The following is a 5,466-nucleotide window of genomic DNA, read 5'->3' on the forward strand; positions in this document are numbered from 1 at the left end:
ATTTAGCCTTAGGTCAAATGATTCCAACATTCCATCCATTTGGATTTGGGCGATGTGTTTCTTGTTAATGTGCCCAAGACGACAATGTCACACGCATGCCTTGTCTAAACCATTAGATATATTAATGTGAAATACACTATTTCTTAAGCTATCAACACAAGTCATTGTTTCATACACACCATTACAAGGTAAAGCTTCAAATATTAAAACACCATTTTTATAAACTAAAATTGAACCATTCAAATCATCAAAAGAGTAACAAAAACCTTGTCTGAACAGTGCATGAAATGAAATAATGTTTCGCATCATTCATGACGAATAGCAACAATTAATAAAATCTAAACTAGCATCACTACTAAGCATAACATGATAGGTCCCAATATTGGTAACAAAAGAAGATCATCGATTGCCCATGATCATATTCATCCTTCCATGCTCCACTTCTTCACTTTCTCTTAGTCCCTGCAAATCAGAACAAATGTGAAAACCACATCCTATATTAAGGACCCAAGAATGAGTAGATGGTGAGTTATTAAATCGAATAGTCTATATACAAGTTGATGTATGCTTCACCTTGTCATCCTTGATGTCTTGGAGGTACTTGGGCCAGCTCCTCTTCCAATAGCCCTTGTCATTGCAATAGTAACAAGTGGCTTATTTGGGGTCACTAATAGTTGGAATGTAAACATTGGGCCTCTCTTTTGGGCCATTACTAGATGATCTAACTTGGGTACTGCCCTTCAAATTAGTTTTAGGAGCATTCTTCCTCTTCTTCCCTTTGCTTTGCACAATGGCGAAAACTATAGCCCTAGAAGTACTAGTAGGGGCTTGATTCTTTCCCTTCATTCCCGACTGAGCAGTGTGTAGCAAGTTATGAAATTGGGTCAATGTGGTTTCTATGTTGTTCAAATGATAGGCCAAAACGAACTAATCATAACAACTTGGCAAGGATTTCAAGACCATGTCAAAGGCTAACTTCTCGTCAAACTATACATTGAGCCTAACAAGGCGTTCCACGTATCTTTGCATTATCTGCACGTGGTTACACACACGCTCTCCCTCTTTCATCTTCCAAGCCATGCGAGCTTTAAGCACCTCCTATTTCTCTCGATGAGCTCTCCTGTGGTACTTTCCCACAAAGTCATTTTTCATCTTATAGGGACAATCGTCCTCATTGAACCTCTGCAATTTAGGGATCACCGTAGCGACCATGCTGCAAGCAACTTTTGTTGCATCATCATAGTGTTACTTGTAGGAGGCTAGTTATTCTAGAGTAGCAATGGCTTCATTGAACTCAACAAGTTTCTCTTCAAGAACATACTCTTTTCCCTCAAATGGAAGAGCCATCTTTATATTATGCATCCAATCATTGTAGTTGGTGCCATCAAAGGTCACCTTTGATACGATCGAGAGTAAGGAGAAACCCGAGTGGTGGGTAGACGACGAAGGAGCAGAAGCATTACCAGGAATAGACATTTATAGAGAAAAGAATAGTTTTAGTTAGATGACAATAATCTTTAATATTTTAAACCATAATAAAAAATTAAGGCTAGGATCCAAAATAACAATTCACATATAAGAAGAGGGATGTTGTAATCTTATTGGCATTTTATGAAGGTAGGTAAAAGCAATTTACCAATTTTGAACTATTAAATTTCTAGATATTTTGAGATTCATTGAATCTATCAATGGCATGTTTAATATCATATTATTCGCTTCTATTTGTGACTGGGATACCGAGGATCAGAAACAAGATGTGAATAACCATACAAATGCGCTTGGCACTCTCGATGTCATTTATCATCTCATATTAATGTGTTGGTTAACCACACGCGCTCCATTAAGCAATGATAATTTTTGAGATGCCTATTATTATTACTCTTTATAGTCACTATTAGTATGTCAGTTAACCACACGCACTCCACTATCTACAATATAGTATAATGTGCAATTTTATGGATTAGCTACTTTTCACATTTTCCCTAAACTAACTAAGAGTGGGATTTTATTAAAAAAAAGTTTAGCTACTTTTATAGCATTATACATATTAATTAAGTTAACGTCCAATAAAATTCGTTCTACTAACGACCCTCCACCAAACAAGGAAGCGGTGGGTGGGAGTGGACATCCATTCAACTGCCATTTTATAGGTAGTTTCCTTATACCCCTTATAGTTCAACTTCGTGAATGAGGAATACCAGTGATCCAATTGACTTATATATATATATATATATATATATATATATATATATATATATATATATATATATATATATAACAATTAATCATATTTATATTATAAGGTTTATTTTAAACACTTTTAAAATACTAGGTATTCGACGTCAATTATTAAAATTAATTAATATCTAAATAAATCATTTACACATTTAAAGAAAATTAATTATATTAGTCAATTACATAATTAATCAACTCAAAGATTTATCTCCTAATTTATAGGATTTTATTTAATTATCAAATATGCATCAAATTTGGACTTGGCAGATATAAAACAAATATTTACCAAATAATAAGCATACAAAACAAATTAGGCAGATCAACTAAAAAAACGAATTTTTCAGATCTCACGTCATGAGCATCAATTCTCATGTCACGAGATGCAAAAACCGAAAAGTTTATTTGTTCAATTCACTAATGTGCAATTAGATGAAAGACATCCATAGGCCCTGATACAACTATAGAAAACACCAGTTACAACAACAATTCTCTAAGCGGAAAAACAATTAACAATTAATTGTATTAGGGATATGCAACCTAAGGGATCTATGTCTTTCACATAAAGGCAACATACTATGAATTATCAAACTACAATAACCCTAATAAAATTAGAATTCATAAAGGAAGATCACATACATCTTGATATGTTATTGTAAACAAGTCTAAAAAAAAAAACTTTCTTCAAAGCTTTTGGAAGTGAGCACCAAAAATCTCGTGACTCTGATGGTTCACACCCAAACTTGGCAACTAGGAGATTTGAAGTGCGAGGAGAGGGAAGATCAACTTTTTTCCTTGGCTCTTAGAAAAGTAATTGCCGAAAATTATAGCTCATAGGGCCTACTTATACTTGAATTAGGAAACTCTAGATAACCATAATTTGAATAAAATAATATTAATTCAAATTGGTAATTATCCAGCATCCTATTTATCTACAAGGAATATTCCATATGTTCTGGAATACCCTTAGAAACTGTCCACCCCTTCCAAGGAAGATTTCCGAACCTCTTGCTCAATTATTGAACAATTACAATTAGACCCTTGCACATTTAATTAATCCCAAAATTAATTTTAATTAACTTTTGTTTAATTCTTAATTAAATATCACTATTTCTAATTAATATATCATTTTCATAATATATAAATAAATTCATTTATTTATATTTATTAATCATATAATAAATCAATAAATTAGTCTCTCTCTCTAAAACTCATCCTATTCAATTATTATGTCAGATGGTAACCCAAAAGGACTTTGATAATAATTCAAGTTTTTACTAATTCAATTATTGGCTTAGACACCTAATCCAACAGAGGATTCTGTAACATTTGGTGTTGATCAAGCAATGAAGCACTCAAAGATAAGTGATGACATGGTCTTTTCAGTGGATACGTTAGATTCATTTTTAGTGAAAAAAATGCAAGGGTGGAAAGAGAATGACTCAGAGGGATACATAACTCTGAAGGAGGATGATTTTGATGTCGAAAATAACCTCGAAGAAATGGTGAAGCTGTTGGAAGAAAGCAATTACAAAAAAGAGAAAAAAAACATTCTGAAGAAGCCCCACGGCCTGACCAAATACATGCAACGGCGTGGGAGTTAGGAAATTTCTGATTTGACGGTCGAAAATGTAGCCGCACAACGTGGAAATTAGAAGCCCATGCCTAGCCACTAAACAGAGCAAAAAATCATGATTGAATCCCTTACTTGATCATTTGGAGTATGCTTTCCTAGAAGACAATGAATAGAAATCGGTGATCATTACATCTTATTTGAACCTAAAGTGAAGGAGAGATTAGTAGAGGTGTTGAAAAATAGAAAGAATGCCATCGCATGGATGATTTCATATATCAAGGGAATAAGTCCTTCTTATTGTTCACATAAGATCATCTTGGAAGGATGCTTGAAGCCAGTGGTACAACCACAACGAAAACTAAACCTGAACATGCAAGAGGTGGTGAAACAAGAGGTGACGAAATTGATGGATGTCAGGATACTTTACTAAATTTAAAATAGCCAATGGGTGAGCTTTGTTCATGTGGTTTAAAATAAATGAGGGATGAAGGTGGTGAAAAATGATAAGAACCAGCTCAATCCTACCAGGACGGTGATCGGTTGGCAAGTATGCATGGATTCTCGCATGTTAAACGATGCCACTTGCAAAGACCATTTTCCTTTACCTTTTATTGATAAAATGATCGAACTTTTATCCGATCACCTTTTATATTGTTTCTTAGATGGCGTTTTAGGTTACATTCAAATACCTATTGATCTGAAAGACCAAGAGAATACCATATTTACATGTCCAAGCGGGACTTTTGCTTATCGTTGAACGCCTTTCGGGTTATGTAACGCGCCCACCACTCTTCAAAGATACATGGCCGCTATCTTTCATGACAAGGTGGATATGTTCATGGAAGTCTTCTTGGACAATTTTTCTATTTTTGGTTATTCATTCTATAATTGTTTATCTAAACTTAATTTGATGCATGCAAGGTGTGAAGAGACCACCTTGGTCTTGAATTGAGAAAAATGTCATTTCATGGTTAGAAAGGGAATAGTGTTAGGACATAATATATACAAGGAAGGGATAGAGGTGGATGGAGCAAAGGTCGACATAATTTCTACTTTGCCACCTCTAACAAATGTAAGGGTGTCGAGTTTTTTGGGTCAAGCGGGATTTTACCGCCAATTTATAAAAGATTTTTCAAAAATAACAGGAACCTTAACCCAATTGCTTTTAAAGATGCTAGCTTTGATTTTTTTTAATGATTGTTTGAATGCTTTTGAACTTCTTAAAGAAAAATTGACAACCACCCTAATCATGATTGTCGTAGACTAGAACCTTCCATTTGAGTTCATGTGTGATGCTTGTGACTATGCATTCACAGTAGTTTTAGGACAAATGGTTTCCAACCAATCTTCTATGCAAGCAAAATATTCAACCGAACTCAAGAAAACTACACTCCCATGGAAAATGAACTATTATCCATTGTTTACGCTATTGATAAATTCGTCCCTACTTAATATTGTCTAAAACAATTATGTTTACTGACCATTCAACCTAAAAATATTTTTTTTAACAAGCAGGATGCAAAACCAAGGTTGATCTGATGGGTGTTACTACTTCAAGAGTTTGACATCGAGATAATAAACAAGAAGGGATCTGAAAATATGTCGACGATCAACTCTTTCCGGACGAGTACTTAATGGTGATAGCAGGAGAAGAACTT

Source organism: Lactuca serriola, chromosome 9 (genome assembly GCF_051521515.1).
Source record: "Lactuca serriola cultivar US96UC23 chromosome 9, Lser_US96UC23_V15, whole genome shotgun sequence".
In the NCBI taxonomy this organism is placed as follows: Eukaryota; Viridiplantae; Streptophyta; class Magnoliopsida; order Asterales; family Asteraceae; genus Lactuca; species Lactuca serriola.